Source organism: Lissotriton vulgaris, chromosome 5, assembly GCF_964263255.1.
Source record: "Lissotriton vulgaris chromosome 5, aLisVul1.2, whole genome shotgun sequence".
NCBI classification, from domain to species: domain Eukaryota; kingdom Metazoa; phylum Chordata; class Amphibia; order Caudata; family Salamandridae; genus Lissotriton; species Lissotriton vulgaris.
The window spans coordinates 511,152,063-511,173,014 of record NC_141693.1 but is presented as its reverse complement, the minus strand read 5'-3'; positions in this window follow the sequence as shown (position 1 = coordinate 511,173,014).

The following is a 20,952-nucleotide window of genomic DNA, read 5'->3' as shown; positions in this document are numbered from 1 at the left end:
TAGGCTCAGGAAATACCGGGCACATTTGGAGCCCTCTGGCTCTGAAAATCCATCGAGTGTACAGCGTTGGAGCCCTCTAGGCTCTGAAATCAGCTGTGCCCCTGGGAGCACTCTGACACCTAAAACAATCATGCCCCCAAACGTTGGAGCCCTATGGTTCCTTAAAGAAGTAAATGCCCAAAATATAGAGCAAAGACTGGCCCCCAAATACTGCAAAGCACACAAGCGCTTTAAATAACTACGCCCCAGGGAGGGAGAGAACTTGCCCCCAACAGAGCCACCTGAGGCTCTGGGAAAATTATTCACAACGTTGGGGCAGCCCACTGCCATCTGGGGCCGCCCTCAATGCATCCGACGGTGTGCCTGACGTAGGCACCAGCAGTAGCCCCGACGGAGCCCCCCCCAGCCACTTAGACTCACCGGGCTGCAGGCAGGACATCACAGGAGCAGCGCGGAGGGGCAGGCACCGACAATGTGCCTCACACCGCCTCCGCCGGGGCAAAAGGCTGCATTCCTCTTCATGGGCGGCAGTCTGCAGGGCTCTCCTTCACCAGGGCTCCCTCCTCTGCATGGGAGCCCCGCTATGCTGGTGTGGCATTCTGCTGGTGGGCCCGAGGCTCTTCGTAATTCACCGGAGTCGCGGGCCACCGGAGGCCATGACTCGGCCACGCTGCTCTTCCCCTCTCTCCAACCGGGCGGGCAGCCAATCGCGGTGGCGGGTGGGACTTCTGGCCGCCTCCTGCCCTCCGTGCAAGGACTTCCGGGTCGCCGCAGGCAGCGCGGCGGCCCGTGGGCAGCTTTACGGCAGCAATCTGAGGCAAATGCCGGGTGGGCACCAGCTTCTTTGAAATAAATATTAAATCAAGGTGGGCACTAGATATTAATGGAAATCGGCCAATAAACGTGGCAAATGCCGGGTGGGCACCGGCTGAGAACAAACGCGCTAGGGGGAAACTTACAGCGCTCCCAAGCGCTAGTAGGCAAAAAAAGTCAGCAGGAAAGTCCTTCAGGGGTCCATGACATCAGCAGTCAAGGGGCTGGGCAGGGCCCAGGGAGGCAAGCCTTCCCCGGGCCCCAGCAGCAGCACGCCCCTGGTAGATTCCAGTCAGAAACAAGAACATTTTCAGAGTGTCACAGCACCCTTTGTAGACCCAAAATCCTTTGTCTAGCAATGTGAGAAACAGCTACAACTGGTTATGGGGAACTCCTTTCACTGGTCAGGCTAGGGACATCAGACGCACCACAGGGGGTGGAGCCAGCATTGTGGGGGGAAAACCCAACCCTATTCAGGTCCCAAGTGTACCCCTCCCTCACATCAGCATGCTAATCACTCCATTCACCTCCGGGGCAGACCCATCCAGACTCTTGGAGCCAGGCTCACCAGCCAGCTCCAGCCAATCACACGCCAGACACAAATTACACAAACATACCAACTACTAGAAGTGGCACTTCCACACTAGAGACATTCACGCCGCACATATCATTGCGCAGCATTCAATCTCACGAGTTTGCACATACCAAACTCGACCCTGTAACCCTCACACATCAGGAACTACCATGGTCACACATATTCCCAAAGCATTCCTATGGGAGGGCAGGTCACTCACACCACACACACAGAGAGTGCGCGCACTTTACACTGGACCACAGTGAAAAAGTGCGCAGAGACCTAAAATCACCAACACCAGGTTACAGAAACAGGCTAGGCAAAAGCAAAATGTTTCGGGGTGAACCTGCCAAAAAGGGCGCGGTCCAACAATAGGGAACATAATACAGTACGTATCTGGGTGGATCTGTGCATTGGTGAGAATTTAAGAGGGTGAAGAGTGGTGAAGAGCAGTAGGAGTGCTACAGTGAAAAGAGAATTGAGCATGCAATTTTCGCTCATATGCATCGTGTATTACCAAGAATTCAGTTCGAGAGAGCTTGGGCATGGAAGCCGGGGCTGCTACAATGACGGCTCCTAAGGAGGGGAAAAAGGAGGGGAAAAAGGAGGGGAAAAAAGAAAGTTTGGACGGGAATACCAACACATGGATCCGAGGGTGACATGGTCAATGCCAGAGTAAGAAACTCACCAGAGAGGATTGAGTTGGTGGTCACAGCGGATAGATGAGGAGTCGCGTTCACGTACTCTGTCGGCTCGGTCGCCTGTAAGGGGCATGGCAAGGTTAGAAGCTGCTAGCTGCAAGTAAAGGGCGTTCATGTACTTGCATTGCCAGGGCTTACCGGTGATTAGGGAGAACGATGCTGGGTAGCGGGAGTCTTCCGTGGGGTATTACGGTTCCAGCCAGCATATACATTGCCTCATTTATGGAGGCAGGGCGGGAGCTTGGAGTGGATGTGATGGATCAAGTGGGGCGGTGTTAGAAACTAAGAAGAGAATCACAGATCGGGAGCCCTGGGTGAGATTAGCAATAGAGAGGGGACTACTGAATGTGAGGAATCCGGGTGCCATTTTAAAGGTATCAGGCAGTGCAGTGGAATAGGGTTATAGAACTTGAGGAGAGACTCAAGGAACGGCGCGGATCCTTAATTATGGCGCGGATCCTTAATTATTCCAATTTATAAAAAAGGTAGTTGGGCACTGCCAGAAAATTATAGACTTATCACATTGCAAGATTCCGATGCTAAGCTATTTGCCAGAACAATATTGACGAAACAAACTGCCTGGGTGACGGAAGCAAAAATAATGCCTTTTAACCAAACAGGTTTTATCCAAGGTTTAGGTACTTCGACCAACATTCTAGTTCTAGCCCTACTTATAAACAAATCAATAAGATCAAAACAACCCTTGTATTTTTGTTTTATTGATTTTAAATCCGCGTTCGACTGCGTCAATCGAAAACTACTCTGGAAAAAATTTGAAAAAATGAAAATTCCAGTCTCCCTACTTAATCTTATCCGCCTGTTATATTCAGAGACATGGGTGAGTGTGAGGATGGGGGATGGTCAAAGCCTATCCGAGATGATCCCAGCTAACAAAGCTCTGAAGCAAGGCTGTGTTTTAGCCCCCCTTCTTTTTAACTTGTTTCTTGTGGACCTTCCAGGAATATTGGATGAGGAAAATGCGCACCCCCCCAAACTAGCTGACAAGCGGCTCACATGCCTGATGTATGCGGATGACGTCATACTTATGAGCCACACAAAAGTGGGCCTGCAGCGCTTAATGAAAAGGACATATACCTATTCTAAAGAGAACAGAATGGTTATAAACGAGACCACAACAAAGATTATGGTAATAGCCAAAAAAGTTAAGCTGAAATATAAAAGCCAATGGTTCATGGATAAAATCGAACTTGAACAAGTAGAGTCCTATAAATACCTGGGCGTATTATTTGACTCAAGGGGTAACAACCAGTTACATAAAAGTGATGCTCAAAGAAAAGCGAACTCACTAGCGGCTGCATTTAGAACTGTGCAGAAATCGCTTCCCTCTTTGTCGTATGGACCTCTCCTGAGCATTGTCGGTGCAAAACTCCTACCCACCATCGCTTATGGTAGCGAAGCCCTAATGGGTAAAGACAGTGATATTTTGAACAAAATTATAACCAAAATATACAGAGTGTTATTTCACCTCCCAGTGAATGCTTCCCCGGCGCAAGTAAGGTTGGAGTTTGGTTTAACCAATCAACAATACGCAAGGCAAGGCCATTTTATAAAAGTTTGGAATCAAAGAAAAAGCGACCAACAAAATGAGATATCGCTGCTCTTATGGAGGGAAATAAAGAGGGATACTACCTCCTCTGCAGCTCTATATCTTAGAGATTCAATTAACGAGTTTGGGGTTACGACTATATGGGAAACGAATATAACAAAGACATCATTCAAGAAAATCATTAACAAAACCGCAGCACACTTATCCATAGTAAATGATAAAGCTACCCTTACAAAGAGGAAACACGCTTGGATGGTGCTAAATGGTTACAATAAGCAGGAGATACAACAATATCTAATAACTCCGTGGACCCAAAAAAACAAGCAGGTCCTCCTCAATGCGAGATTCTGATCCATGCCAGGGCTTTGCCATCTTCCCCCATGGGAATTTCAAGTAACCCAAACGAAATGCAGACTGTGCAATAAGGGTGAGGAAGATATTCAACATCTTTTGTGTATTTGCCCTGAACTCCTCCAAGAGAGAAAATTATTGCTAAAAGCTCATTTTAACTCACGCGGCATACGGTCATGTAGGCAGGCCGTGATGAAATGTATGATCTCAAATTATATCATTTTAAACTCCGCCTTTGTTAAGTTCCTACTGCTAGCCAAAAAGAAACTCGGAGACGTAGCTATTACAAATACTTAATGGGTTGTAAAGACTATGTAATGTCATTTTATATGATTTTAAACTGGAATTTAACTTTAAATTCTTCTTTTAGTTTAAAATGTTGTAAGATTTTAAATAATCATCATAATAAACTACCTTGTACCTTGTACCTTGTACCTTGACTCAAGGAACGGGAGCTCTAGACAATGGTAGCATTAGAGAGGGGACTACCGAGTGTAAGGAACCCGGGTGCCATTTTGCAAGGTGTTAGGAAGTGCAATAGAATAAGGGTGACATTTTCAATAAGGCGGGTTAAAAAGCATTCTGGAAGCATATGGAAATTTTATACTTTTGATCACAGATAAAAGAAACAACTGTATCAGTGAGGTCCAGTCTTCAAGACGGTTTTTAGGATGTCGGTTTGCAGTATCCATTTCAATTCTTCCTTGTTCAATAATTTTGAAATGTCCCCCCTCTAGGTGGGAGTTTTAATACACTAATAACGGTCCAACTAATGTCTTTTTCAGAATGTCTATTTTGTTCAAAGTGTTCAACCAAGGGTGCATTGGCTGTTTGGCACCTGATTCTGCTCCGATGTTGGGAGATTCGTAGACGGATCTTTTGAGTAGTCTGTCCAATGTATATTTTGTTGCAAGGACAGAAGATCGCATACACAACATTGCATGTATTACAGTTGGTAATACACATTTTTTGCATTCAATTGTAAAGTCACATATGACACAGTTACCACATTTGGAGTGTCCCTTTAGAGGTGCAGAAGACCAAAGTTCATTCATTGTGGAGGGGCTTTTTTTGCTCAGTAATGCTACTTGGACCAAACAGTCTTTGATGTTTTTGCTTTTCTTAAAAGCGAACATCGGGCGTTCCAAATCAAGGGTGCCAGCATTTAGAACAGACCAATTTTTTTATGATAGTCTTGCATACTGCATTTGAGACTGGAGAAAAGGTAGTTACGCATACCAGACAATTTGAGTTTGGTTTTTATCTTGGGCTCTAGTAGAACCTCACAGGGGCAGTACCATGCTCTTTTCATTGAATTCAAACAAGTCTGCTTGGGTACCCTCTATTAATGAGTTTATTGCACAGTGTTTTTGCTTCATGTAAGTAGTCACCCTTGAGGGACCAGTTCCTCCTAATCCATAAGAACTGAGAGAATGGAAGAGAATCTCTGAGTGCCCGGGGGGGGGGGGGGTTGCTATCATAGCTAAGCAAGGTGAGGTTCCGTGACGGTTCCGTGACGACTTGAACCCGTGTTTTCAAGTTTGTCGAAAATACATAAAATTAGTATCAGCGAACCGCAAATGATCCATTTAGTATATCCTAGTGTTTTCGCTACGCTACGAGCAAGAGCACTCCTTCCACTGACACATTTCTGATATACACACGGCATCCATCTTAGATCGTGGCCGCCATTTTGTGGTTCCTTGCCCTCACATATGCAATAGCCTCTGATCATTTCATTCACTTCACTTTGATTAAGGACACGTAGCCTTAGCCGGAGATTCACCTCTTACATGACACGTGCACCTTAAACCAGATCACGCTGAAGCTGCATGACTCGACAAAGGCTGCCTCCTCTGCCCGAGGCCAGCCCACCTGAACTGGTTTTCCTGTCCATTGTACCTGATCATGATTAGGCGGCCGAAGCCGGTAGCCTTGCCCATTTACAACCCACAAACATCTCTTATCCCGCTTTTCTATCTTCTGCACCTGGCTCTGCTCCTTTCCTTCTGGGCCTTTATTAGGGGGAGGTAACGAACTTTACGATGAGGCGGTCCGGGTCTTGAATACAATATTGACAAGGGATTGTGATGGACTGGTGGGAACCCCTCTTCGTGATGTTTGGTATCAGATATTATCGACAGTTCCTGTGTAACGCCAAATATTTATTGTTTAGAGACACAAAGGTTTGGGAATGTACCGACATGTGAAATATTTGCCTAGAGCACAATTTTTAGTATATAAGGAGCAACCCACTTTGTACAAATCGAACAGTCTCCTAGATTCTGCCCGTGTGTAGATTCTGTGACTTCTGTGTCCCTGCAGTAATAAACCTTTGGTCTTTGATGCCACCATCGAGAAGCCCGTGTTTCTGTTCATTTGTGCACCAAGGCAGGTGGAACTCCGGGGTCTTCGGGTGTTGTACCCTGACACCTCTGGACGGAACCAAAAAGTCCAGAACTCCAATTGGCGCCCAACGTGGGGCGACGTCATTCGGTACCGGTCCAAAAGCCTGAAGAGTTCGAGAAGCTTCGTGTGAAGATTCCTGAGGGAGGCGCCCCACTTCATCGATCCCGGCATATCGCAAAAGTGGCCCTGAAGTTCTCTTCCACGAGGGTTCCCGTTCAGGACGGCTGCAGTGGGCCGTTGCCTTGACCGTCGCCCTGTCTTGGACCCGAAGTGGTGCAGTCCTTAGTACGGCGAAACGTGACGGGTTTCTCCTTGGTGACGTCTTCAGTGCCTCAGTTAAGTATTTAGTGATAGCTAGCTGGTTACTTTTGTGAGGATTGTTAAAAATCCTTGATCGGTTCTTGGTTTGGTTTGGTTTTGTAAGATTATCACTAGTTGTTCTGGTTACGATAATCTATTTGGTTCAGTTTTGGGTATCGATACATCAGTTCGTTTTGGTAGGCCTAAGTTCTTGGTTCAAGTGCACAATTTGTTTCGTGTTTTGTTTGTTTTGTGTTCCGGACTGAGAATGGTAAGTCGGAAAATGTTGTCTTGTTTTAGTTGCAACAGTGACTCACAATTAGAGGATTCCTGTCTGGTTCCTCCGATTGGGACTCCCCTATATGACCTATATTGTAAGTATGGTGTGGGTCCTATAACTTATAATGAGATATGGGTCCGTTATTGTAAGAAGGATGGTGTCCTTAGTTGGCCACTGCATGGTAGTTTTGAACAAGAGATTCTCGACAATTTAGAAGCGAAATTGTTTAGGAAGAAAGCCCGGCCGGCAATGTTTGACTCTTTTCGTTATTGGCGGAAAGAATCCAAACAGAGAGAAATGAAAAGGTTGAAAAAAGAGCAAAAAGAACTAGAAGAGTTAACTCTAGAGCAAGCGACTAAGCAGTTGCAGGCTAACGAGTGTGAGAAAGCCATAGATGTAGCCATTAGAGAGCGTAACTTAGCGATTGACAAGTGCTATCCTGCCTTGCCATCGAAAATGGCTAAGATACTGGAGGATTCCGAAAACGATCCTCTGCTATCTTATCTGTTACGGTCGCCTCCACCGTATGCACAAGGTGCTGCGGCTCCGCTTATACCGAATGTTCAATTGCCGGTTGCTGGACAACCTGGTGTTCTTGTTCCTCAGAATCAAGTTCCTATACCTCCTGTGGTGAATGTAAATGTTCCTACAGCTCCTCCTCTTCCTGCACTGCCCGCTCCTATACCTACCACTGTACCTATTGGTCCTCAAACTATTTTCCTCGATACTCCTACTGTTTCGTCATCTATTCCTACCTCTACTGCGTTCTCTATGTCTGCGAGTGTACTAACTCCACTTTCTGTTCGTCGAAGAATTACTGATTCTGTTACTAATATGCTGTCTCCTATATATAAAACCTTGATTAAGACTCCTACTCCTGACTCTGTTCAGAGACGGAGTCAGCTTCCAAGTACTGAGGAACGGGGAGTTTTAGACTCCACAGCTCTCAGATGGATTACAAAAGTTAGAAGATATAGTACGAAAGATGTGTTAGAGACATTTATGCAATGGGGAGAGCCAACACAGCGATACGTCTTCGACGAGATGTGCTCGTTGTTGCGTGAGGAAATAGAAGAAGACGATGTCGAATCAGATTTGGAAGATTTAATTAAGATTCAAAAAGAGTTTGCTGCTGGAATGATAGTGGGCGATAATATAAAGGAAGCGATGGAACTCATTTTGAGTTTTAGGATTGATCCATCTCTTCGTTCGCCGAGAGATTTAGAGAAAGGTAAAATGAAGCTAAGTCGCCAATATCCTATGAGGGAAGTTCCTCCAATTTGGCGCGAAGCAGTACAACGTGATGATAATGCGGGTATTGCAGCTGCTCCAGCACAGTTCCAAAGAGTATGGATACATATTCCGTGGAAGCGAGCAGAAGTGTTAGCAGTGAAACAGGCCTTGCCAGATCCACGTAAGAATCCAGCCGGATATTACAAGGAATTGACACAGACAGTTGAGGCTTGTATAATGAACTTAGCCGACATTGATATGTTGTTTGGTAATGTAGTTCCACAACCAGTGTGGGCTAAAATTCGTAGAGAGGATCATCAGGCTGCTTTAGGTGGTGATTGGGCAGCTATCACTGCAGCAGATGCTCAACAAATAGGTGGTGCGAAACCCGAACCCCTAATTGCTAATCTTCCTGGTAGAATAATAGATTTAATGAAGACTCTGATGCCAGCATTGCGTGTTAATTGGGATAAATTATCCGCATGCAAGCAGAAGAAAGACGAAAGTGTCTCCGACTTCTTCACGAGGTTCGAAGAGACTTTTGTAGACCATAGTGGTCAGGATATGAGCACTGAAGGAGGACAGAGATTGTTTGTCGATAAATTTGTGCATAATTTGTTACCCGAATTATGCAATAAATTGAAAGACTCAGAAAGTGCGTGGGCTGTATCTACGACAGCGCAAATACTTGCGACTGCACAGTACTATGAAAATAGGGATAAAGAGGAAAAGGAGAAATCAGAGAAGAAAACGAAAGATTTAAAGACTAAAGTTCTTTTACAGCAGGCGTATCCGCCTCGCACGAATCAGACTAATATGCAACAGAATTCGTATCAAAAGACAGATTATAATTCGACCAGGCCTCAATACCAGTGGAATCAGTGTGCGTACTGTAAGAAAGAGGGTCACTATAAAAATGATTGTCAGATTTTAGCGCAAAATAATGCGGCAGCAGCTCAGAGAGGTCGTGGTGGTTTTGCACAGAATTCTAGAGGTCGGGGACGAGGTGCTATGCCTCCACAAACTAATGATCGTCCTTCTAATCACTTTGATCAGCGAAATGTACAGTCAGCTCAACAGAATAGATCTCAGCAATATCTTGTTGAGGATTATTGTGAAGTTGAAGAGGGATTTCAACAAAATGGGTACTAGGACAGCCATAGACAGAGAGAGGGAGTAGTATCAGTTCCAGTGGATCAGAGTGGGCCTTATGTCGCAGTAGCAACATCAGGTGTAGTCGAACCGTTTCTGTTGGATACTGGTGCCGCAAAAAGTTCTATCATGCATGCGAAACTCCCTGGCGCACCTTTGTCTGGCTCAACAAATGTTTCCGTAGGTTTTTCAGGCGCCCCTGTGTACAACCCGATATCTGGTCCTTTGTCTATTTCTGTTGGACCGTGTCAATTGAAAGCACCCTTAATTTTGACGACAGGTTGTAATGAAAATCTGCTTGGTTTAGATTTGTTAAAACGACTATATGCGACATTGTACTGTTCTCCGGAAGGAGTACAGCTTACTTTGGGTAAAAGACTCACCTCTCCGATGTACTTGTCAATGGACAAACTCCCGCCGGAGCTACGTTCACTCCCTGATTCTCTTTGGGCGACTGGTCCCAATGATGTAGGTCTACTAGAGATTCCACCGTATGTAGTAACTTTGAAAGCGAATGTGAAATTTCCAAGAATTCCTCAATATAAAATATCGAATGAAGGTGAGCGTGCACTCTTATTGATTGTGCAAGATTTGATTAAAAAAGGTGTGGTTGAAGAAACGCGAGGAAATGTTTGTAATAGTCCTGTATTGCCGATTTTGAAACGAACAGTCTCCTAGATTCTGCCCGTGTGTAGATTCTGTGACTTCTGTGTCCCTGCAGTAATAAACCTTTGGTCTTTGATGCCACCATCGAGAAGCCCGTGTTTCTGTTCATTTGTGCACCAAGGCAGGTGGACATTACTGCTTTGTTAACATTGATTCCTGCTACAGCTACATGGTTCTCAGTCATCGACTTGAAGAATGCCTTTTTCAGCATTCCGATAGCCGAGGAAAGCAGAGATATTTTTGGCTTCTGTTTAGGAGGTCGCAGTTTCAGATTTAAACGCGCTCCACAAGGCTACTGTGAAAGTCCATCTATTTACAGTCAAGCTTTAAAAAGCCAGTTAGATTCTTTTGTCCTTCCTCCAGGTTCTGCCCTAGTACAATACGTAGATGATCTTTTGGTGGCTGCCGATGACAAGGAAACTTGCAAAGCAGCTACAATTTCACTATTGCATCATTTGTCTAATTTGAATCATAAGGTGTCACCTTCCAAAATGCAATATTGCTGCCAAGAAGTAACCTATTTAGGTCATCTCTTGTCAAAGGAGGGAAGGAAGTTGACCCCAGAAAGAATAAAAGCAATTACGCAAATGAGTGTTCCACGCACACAGAGGGAAGTACGTGCCTTTCTAGGTATTACCTCTTACTGTAGGCAATGGATCCCAAATTTTTCACTTTTAGCAAAGCCATTGGTAGCTTTGACTGGGAAAAATGTTCCGAGTCCGGTGCCATGGTCTGATGAATGTCAAGAGAGTTTTGCTGAATTACGAAAAGCTTTGTGTTCAGCTCCTGTATTGGGCACACCTGATTACAGTAAGCCATTCACGCTCTACGTTCACGAAAGAGAAGGTTGCGCGTTGAGTGTCTTGACACAGAAGTTTGGTGATAAACAACGCCCTTGTGCGTATTTCTCATCAACATTAGATCCGGTAGCTAGAGCATTGCCTAGTTGTTTGAGGGCTACAGCGGCAGCTGCAGCTTCCATTCGACAATCTGCTGGTTTGGTGATGAACAATATGCTAGTGGTCATGGTTCCTCATGCAGTGGACACACTCATGAACCGAACGAAGACACAACACCTTACTAGTGCGAGATTATCTGGTTACGAGCTGACGTTATTAGCGAGTCATATTCAGATCAAAAGATGCAATGTATTGAACCCAGCAACATTGTTGCCGACTGATCAAGAGTCGAGTGATTCAGAGCCACATGACTGTTATTTCAAAACGGAAGAAGAGACAAAAGGTCGTATCGACTTGAGAGATACTCCTTTATCCGACCCAGATGGTACGCTGTATGTGGACGGGTCATGTTTTAAATTGGAGAATGGTGATGTGACTGCTGCCTACGCGGTAACGACTTTGAAGACGATTGTGGAGACTGCAAGAGTGAGTCAGAATTCTGCCCAAGCTGCAGAGTTAATAGCTCTTACGAGAGCGTGTGTTTTAGCTGAGGGAAAGAGAGTGAATGTGTTTACAGATAGTCAGTACGCATTTGGCGTGGCCCATAGTTTTGGCCGGTTGTGGAGAGAAAGGGGTTTCATTACGTCCCATGGGACTAAGATTCAACATGGTCAGCTAGTTAACGACTTGTTAGAATCTCTAACCTTACCGACTGAAGTTGCGATTGTGAAGTGCAGTGCTCATAAAGCAATCACGGATGATGTTGGTCGGGGAAATGCCTTTGCTGATGAAACCGCTAAACAGACAGCTAGAGACATGATGAGTAGAATGTATGTTGCTACGTCTGCAAGATGGATTGCTGAGTCTGGAATGTGTGAGGACACAATGGAAAGTGTGAAAGAGATTCAGAAAGAAGCGACTGAGGAAGAGAAACGCGTATGGAGAGAAAGTACGGGCAAATTGGACTCGAATGGATGTTGGATCGATTTGACAGAACAGCAGCGTTGGATGTTGCCTGATGCGTATGTGCTTGCAGTAGTGACGATGGCGCATGGAGTGGCGCACATAAGTTCTAAAGGGATATGTAAGATGTTAGCTCCGGTTTGGAAGAATGAGGGAATCAGTAAGTGTGCAGAGAGAGTGGTGAAAAATTGTATGGTGTGCTTGATGCATAATCCTGGCAAGGGAACTCCAACTCCAGCTGGTCATTTTGCTCCTCCTTCCTGTCCCTTTGAAGTAATACAGTTAGACTTCATTCACATGGAACGCTGCAACAATTTAAAATACGTCCTGGTGGTGGTTTGTGCTTTTTCCAGGTGGATAGAAGCATACCCACTAAAGGACAACACTGCTTTATCAACTGCCAAAATTCTTCTCAAAGAATTTTTCCCTAGGTTTGGAATGCCACGGATTGTATGGTCAGATAACGGAAGTGAGTTTATAGGGAAAGTTATGCAGAGTGTGTGTGCTGGTCTAGGATTGAAACAAAAATTTCATAGTGCGAACCATCCCCAGTCTGCTGGTTTAGTTGAGGGTTACAATGGCACCCTCAAGCTTAAAATAGCCAAAATTCAAGCATCCACAGGTTTGGCTTGGCCAGACGCACTTCCTTTGGCCTTGTTATCAACGAGAGCAACAGTGCATTCTAGAATAGGGCTTTCTCCATATGAGATTGTATTTGGCCGCCCGGCAAATGTCTGGGGTGTGCCAAGGCCTAAACAATTCTGCTCCATTGAATATCCTATGTTGGTAGACTATCTTTACGACTTGACTGCTAAATTAAGTCTTATTCATCAACAGGTCTTTGATGCTTTGCCAAAACCTCCGGAGAGTCCAGGGCATCAGCTGAAACCCGGCGACCACGTGGTGGTCAGAAATTTTGCGAGGACAAAGAATCTTCAGCCTCGCTACATCGGCCCCTTCCAAATCCTGCTGGCGACGAGGACAGCTGTACGTGTTGCTGGTCGCAAGCACTGGATCCACGCTTCTCACGTAAAGCGTGTTCCACTGCCGCTGCCCTACGACGACTGGGTGAAGAAGGGAATTGGTGCCTCCGAAGCTGAAACAACTCCGAAATTTGTCCCTTTCAGCGATGCCGATTTGATTTCTGACACTTTGAAACGTGACTCTCCTCTTGAAAAGACTGCTTTGAACATTGAAAATTTGTCTCCAGCATCAGAAGAAACTTTGCCATCTGCGAACGTAAACTCTGCAACAGCTGCTAGTGATACACTATTTTCCGATCAGACAGTACCAGCGAAGCAGAAATACAACCTTAGAAGCCATAAAAAGGACTAATAAAGCAGGCAACTGCATATTGTGATTTTGATATTTATATACATTGGACTTTTTTGCTTTTCAGCCAGGAAGTTTGTTATTGTTTATTGTTTTTAAAATTGCCTTGCCGTCTGGGTAGCCGTAGGGTCGTGGCTGTGTGCCTAGTTTGAATTTGCAGGGGTCTGACACAAGGTCGATCTTTCTGTTAGTACTGGGAACTCCCAGGGCTGACAGAGGCATTTTCATCTACGTACACATCATCAGTGGTCGCGAGCGGATTGTAGAAGATGGAACTTCCTGCGCTGCAACGAGAAAATGTGATTTACGTTCGCAGAAACAGACTAAATAGAATTCTTCATAGCAAATGTTTCTTGATGCAATGTGCCATTACATTTTTGATTGTTTTAGCAACACTGGTGGGTGGAATTGTCTTTAGCATAAATTTGATTTTTGTGCCAGTATCTACAGTACCTCCCCTTGATCCTGCTATTTCTACTGTTTCTTCTATACACTCTTTTCACTCGTTTCCGGAACATGAGCAAGCTCGACGCTCAGAATTCATTAATAATACTTTTGTACAGCTCTTGCACCAACACCAACTGGTAGTTAACACGACAGACTGTTGGGTGTGTGGCTTGATACCCCACACTATGGATAAAGGTATTCCCTATCTGGTTTTGCCTTTCAGCTACAATGGATCATTTCAGGCCCTTCAAACCATCTTTGCTTATGCTCTTGAGACCTATCCTCCACGTCCACCACGTTCCACTAAATATAACTCTGCCAACAAAGCTTTAGTCCAGGGAATTATTGACATGGTCAAAGACGTCAATAATACTCCATCATACCCTAGAGACGAATTGCGAGTATATTTAAGTTGGAATACTTCAGAGTATCGCCTTAGTTTAGGAGAAAGCAAGCGTAAAAGCTCAACTCCAATCTGGGTCGTACCTCACCGAGGTCAGGTCTGTTTGCAAGGTAATGGGAGAAATCCGAGAGCTCAGCTAGGGAGGAGTGAGTGCGTAGAGACTTATGTGTTTCCGGCTAACTCTTCCCCTGCCTTTCTTACTGCTAGGGGTACCTATTTCATTTGTCGAGACAGAGCTTATACATGGTTGCCTGCCGACTTCTCAGGATCATGTTATATTGCTCGATTATTGCCTCCGACATACACTGCTTCACCTGATTACCACAGAACAAGAGTAGCGAGAGGTGTCTTCAGCAAGGAAGATACAGCTGGTCAGGAAGCTGGAGACTTCTTCAAAGGCTTCCTTCCGTTCTGGGGGCCTATGGCCAATAGTAGAAACATACGTCAGCTAACACGGGTAGTTGAATCTACTATTACCGAAACTGCTGGTGCCCTTAGCAATCTGACAGCTGAGCTTCAGGCGGATAGGCTCATGACATTGCAGAACCGTATGGTTCTAGATGTTATACTTGCAGATCGAGGTGGGGTATGCAGAATGATCCAATCGAGCTGCTGTGTCTTTATTCCTAATAATGCTCCAACAGTTTACGAGGCGATCTCTAAGTTGCACAAGATTTCGGACTCCATACATGTAGATGAGGGAAACTGGTCCTTTATGGAGTGGGTTTGGACTCTGATCTCAGCGTGGGGATGGAAGGTTCTAATGGTCATTGGTGTCATCTTAATATTACTATTCTCATGTTGTCTGATTATCCAGTGTGGTCCTGCTCTGTGTAGTCTTTGTGCTACAACCTGTTTTAGGAAACCACCTGCGTTTGGAGAAAAGACACGAGAAAGGATGATGATACAACAGCATGTCACTGACCTGATGAGCATAGAACTAGATTCTGACATAGACTGAGTAATTGCCTATGTAAGGGCAAAAGGAGGGTCTGAGGTTCCGTGACGGTTCCGTGACGACTTGAACCCGTGTTTTCAAGTTTGTCGAAAATACATAAAATTAGTATCAGCGAACCGCAAATGATCCATTTAGTATATCCTAGTGTTTTCGCTACGCTACGAGCAAGAGCACTCCTTCCACTGACACATTTCTGATATACACACGGCATCCATCTTAGATCGTGGCCGCCATTTTGTGGTTCCTTGCCCTCACATATGCAATAGCCTCTGATCATTTCATTCACTTCACTTTGATTAAGGACACGTAGCCTTAGCCGGAGATTCACCTCTTACATGACACGTGCACCTTAAACCAGATCACGCTGAAGCTGCATGACTCGACAAAGGCTGCCTCCTCTGCCCGAGGCCAGCCCACCTGAACTGGTTTTCCTGTCCATTGTACCTGATCATGATTAGGCGGCCGAAGCCGGTAGCCTTGCCCATTTACAACCCACAAACATCTCTTATCCCGCTTTTCTATCTTCTGCACCTGGCTCTGCTCCTTTCCTTCTGGGCCTTTATTAGGGGGAGGTAACGAACTTTACGATGAGGCGGTCCGGGTCTTGAATACAATATTGACAAGGGATTGTGATGGACTGGTGGGAACCCCTCTTCGTGATGTTTGGTATCAGATATTATCGACAGTTCCTGTGTAACGCCAAATATTTATTGTTTAGAGACACAAAGGTTTGGGAATGTACCGACATGTGAAATATTTGCCTAGAGCACAATTTTTAGTATATAAGGAGCAACCCACTTTGTACAAATCGAACAGTCTCCTAGATTCTGCCCGTGTGTAGATTCTGTGACTTCTGTGTCCCTGCAGTAATAAACCTTTGGTCTTTGATGCCACCATCGAGAAGCCCGTGTTTCTGTTCATTTGTGCACCAAGGCAGGTGGAACTCCGGGGTCTTCGGGTGTTGTACCCTGACACCTCTGGACGGAACCAAAAAGTCCAGAACTCCAAAGGTATTGCAAAAGTTACAGGGAGAGCTGTCAAGCTTTATATGGGCCTCCAAGGGAACCAGAATATCATGGAAGAAGCTAAGGAGAAAAAAAGAGAAAGGAGGTATTGCAAGTCCGGATCTGACAGAATACTGCAGGGCTTTCCAATTTAAAAATATAAGGAACCTTCTGGGAATACATCAATACTATCCGGAATATTTGCAAGCGATTACAGAAACAGAGGATCACTTTCTATTCAAATTCGGACATCAAAAATACTTTAAAAAAGTTAAACTAAAGGTTCTTAAGGAAGCAATAAAACTGTGGACACAATTCAGAACAATATTAAAAATTCCCTACTATAGTGAATTGGCACCGATATGGAATTCTCCTGGAACCCCGAACTGTCTGAAAGACGCTATGGCCATTCCCTTAAAACAGAATAATATTAACTATTGGGGTCAATTACTAAATGGATCCACCTTGATCTCTTGGGAAGAAATGAATAAAATCACTAATGGAACAATATCAAAATTTAAGTATTATCAACTGAATAGTTGGGCAAGAACAATACCAGTACACGATAAAGATAGTAAAACCTTGGAAAAAGAAATGACAAAAATCCTACCCATAAAAAAGGAGGTAGCAAAATGGTACTGGACTTTAATAATGGAAGAAGAGGAAAGCTACCAAATAGCAGAACAAACGTGGGGGAAAGATCTAGATACAGAAGAATTAGTAAACCTATGGGAAGACTCAATAGAGAAATGTTGGTCAACACTAAAATCTGTAAGACTAAAAAGAAATCATCTGTACACCCTGCACAGAGCCTACTGGACCCCGAAAAAACTTTCAAAATTTAAGAATGCAGGAATTAAAAAATGCCCTAAGTGCGGGGAAGAAAGGGCAGACGATATTCATATGTTCTGGAGCTGCCCAACCCTGAGAACATACTGGGAGGAAGTTGGTAAGACGCTAAATTTGATATTCCAAAAACATCTAAAAGTAAGTGAAACTCTTATTCTTTTTGGGATTGGTAATACAATAGAACAAGTAAAACTAACAGTAATGGAAACAAAGTTACTTTTTGTGTTAATGGTAATAGCGAGGAGAGAAATATGCATTAAGTGGATTGGGCCAACACCACCATTACACGGGGAATGGATAAACTCAGCTATCAAAATAAACAAACTAGACAGAAGGGGTAATTGTAGTAAGAGGTTTAACTACTGGGAAAGTATGGAAAAATACCTAAACCCATGAAAAAGGCAATAACACACTGTCCTATGATTAAAGCGAATGCACAGTCTGGAATATGAGTATGATACTCATAGAGTAGTCAAGGTGGCTAGCTCCTTCTTCCTTCGTTTACAGACTTGTGAATATGTAATGGCAAGGGGTCTCCTCTGATTAAACATGGAAAGGGAAAACTCCCATGACAAGAGAGAAATGGGAAGTGTCGGTACAAAAAAAGTTTCAGAGGCAGAAACCAAAGTTTCCATATACATAGAATTTTCGCAATATGAGGATTAAAAAAAAAAAAAAGAAAAAAAAAAAAAAAGCAAGGTATTGCATTCAGTCGGTTTACGTAATAGTCCGGTTATGAGAGTCCCATCATTACATTTAATGTTGAGGTCAAGGAATGAGATAGATGTCCTATCATGAGTCAAGGTGAATTTCATGCCCCCACAGTTGTTGTTGAGCCAGTGGAGGAATGATTCAAGTGTGGTCTCACTATCCTGCCAAATCATAAAAATATCATCTATGTAGTGTTTCCATTCACCAACACATGTGCTGAATGGGTTAATGCCTGATAGAATATGGTTGATCTCTAGTGAGTCCATATATAGAATAGCCAGGTTAGGGGCAAAAATAGCCCCCATTGACGTGCCTTTTACTTGCCTGAATAATTGGTCTTCGGATAGAAAGACATTTCTGGTTAAGCAAACCTCTAGGGGTTGAGAATGAAACTAGAAGGAACTGTATGTGGACGGGGTCTTTGATTCAGTATGAGCTCCATGACTAGTAGGGAGTCCCTCTGTGGGATATTTGTGTACAGGGACTCAACGTCCAATGTACACAGAATCTCACAGTTGGGATCAAATGGGTGGTTTTCTCTGAGATTAATCATGGACATACTGTCACGGATATAGCATTCGGAAAGTGGGACAAAGTCTTTGGTGAAGTGGTTAACATATTGTCCCAGGGGTTCCAAAATAGACCCACAACCAGACACAATGGGCCGACTGAGAGGGTTATCCAGTATTTTGTGAACCTTTGGTAAGGTGTAGATAACCGGTGTGTGAGGGGATTTAGTGTTACGGAATCGATATTCATGCTTGCTGAGAAAGCCCTGTTGAAGGCCATAACAGTGATTTGTTTTATGAGAGTCTGCAGCTCCTTTGAGGGATTTGTAGGTAACTTGCAATAGAGGTCCGTGTTGGATAGTTGGCGGTTGAAGTCCTCTCTGTAGTTGTCAATTTCTTGGAGCACAAGACCCCCACCTTTATCAGCAGGTTTGATTACTAGGTTGTTGTTCTCACGCAAGGAGGATATAGCCGACTTCTCTTCTATAGAAATATTGTTGGGAATGTAGTGGTGTGAGTCAGCTAGGAGGGCAACCTCTTTCAAAACCAATTTCTCGAAGGTTATAATCTCACTTGAGATCATATTGGCAAATAGCGAGAAGGTCGAAGGGAGTCTAAAAGGCGTGTGTGATATTTTTATAGGGCTTGGGTTCTGCAAAAAATAACTATGTAGTCTTATTTTGCGGAAAAAAACTAGTAATTCCAATTGTAGATCTAAATAATTAGGATATGTGGTGGGCACAAAAGATAGCTTTTTACTGAGGATTGAAATCTCATGGCTTTATAGTTCATGGGTAGAGAGGTTGAAAATGGGAATAGACATGCTGCTGGTGCTCAAGTTGGAGTCCAAAGCAGAGTTCACCATTGATATAACTTCTGCCTTGTCTGACGCTCCCCTGGGGGGTTGTACCAACGATGTTGCTGTTTGACCTGTCCTCTCTTTGGGGGTTCTGATCGATCTCTCCCTAAAAAATGAGTGTTTGGGTTTCTTGTGGAGGTACTAGCTCCCTCTCCTGTGTCAGAGTTGTCGGAAGACCCAGCTGACGTACCAGAAAACCCAACTAGGTTATTGCGCCTGTTAAAACGACCCCAAGGTCTAGAGTTTTGGGGGTTATTATAGGACCTGTTTGTGTAAAAGTCCTTATTCAGATAAGGGTAGGCACGTTCCTGTGTAAAGGCTTTAATGTCCTTTTTAACTGTGTTAGATTTTTTGTTTTGTTCTAGTCGATGGAATTCTTCTACTGTTTTCTCAACTTTTTCAATTAGTTTCTTTGCTTCCGGGATAGTGTTACTATCTTGACTTTGTTTCTCAATGTCCTTGATTGAGTCAGATAGTTTCTTGAGTTCTTGAGTCGCAATGTCAATACCTAGCACCATCCAATGTCTGGAACACGTGGTGCCTAAATAGCTGAAATAATTTATATATTTAGGATTGTCCGAAAATACACCAGGAATATTTCTGACTTGCAGGCCAACTGGAATAGTGTTAGATTTAATATATTCAGTGAGCATACGTATCATAAGCTCTAGGTGGGCACATTTTTTCTTTTGTTTCTTAATCTAGAGAGATTAGTGCTAGTGCTACCTGGTGTATCCTCTGAGCTACTGAAAAGTAAGGGGCCTTCACAGATCTTTTTAATGTACTCGTATGTGTATAGTGGTGCGTTGTCAAACATAGCAGATGTGAGCGTTCGCGATAAGAGCTAGGGGTTGCAGGATGAGTGATTGGAAGGAGGGAGGAGGTTTTTTTTTTTAAAGGGCTAGCAGGGACAGAAAAATGACCCACTTTAAGAAAAAGGGGAATATGATTTAACCCTTGCAATCAAGCGATTGCGCTAAGCATATTCTAAAACAACACGGGAACCCAAGAAGGTCGACCAGGGACTCAATCATTACTATATTAAGTTGACTATACCTGCAGACACTACAGCGTAATCAATATAATGGGGGGATTGCCCTGCCCGACTTACCGTCTTACAACAGGGCTGCACACCTGGTTGTAATCAATGAACATGGACACATTGCGGAAGATCACCTACTTACGCCCTATAAAGGCTCCAATTCCAGAACCACACATTACAACTACGGGGGCAGGAGAGTCAGTCGACTACTGCCCACCACACAGAGGACAGTAGAGGCCTAGAAGGGGGCAGAACAGCAAATAAAATGGGACAAGAGAGTTACGAGTCAGACACTGGGAGGGCACGAGAATGCTGGAAATAGGGAGACTCCAATGTTTCAGGCACTGGGACACGATTGGGATTTCCAGACTGGGTGATATTCTAAAGGAAGGTGACCTGATCTCCTTTGCCCTGCTCTAATCTGAATATCAATTGAATGACACCCAACAATACAAATATCTTCAGCTGAAACACATCTAGAGGGCAGAGACGATCAATACCATTGATATCACTGAATTTTCACCACTAGAAGGTAGGCTATTTCAGGAAGAAATATCCAGTGAAGCTGTCCCATCGGCATACACAACCCCCGACAAGCTGAAATTCCTGAGGTTGAAATGGGAATCCACGACAGGACGGTTGGAGGATATTGACTGTGAAGCAGTCTTAATGCACCATAGAGAGGTGGCAATCAAGCTGCTACTACACTTGGCATTGTTTAAAATCCTACACAGAGTATATTTTGACAGGGCATGCCTAAGCACCATGGGGAGAGCATAGACACCTAACTGCTTACGTTGCAAGACAGAACGTGGTACATATATACATACACTTTGGGAATGTCAACATATTAATAGCTACTGGTCCCAGATACTAAGGGAGCTGAAGGAGATACTAAGAACCCAGCTCTCCATGGATGCCAAACACATA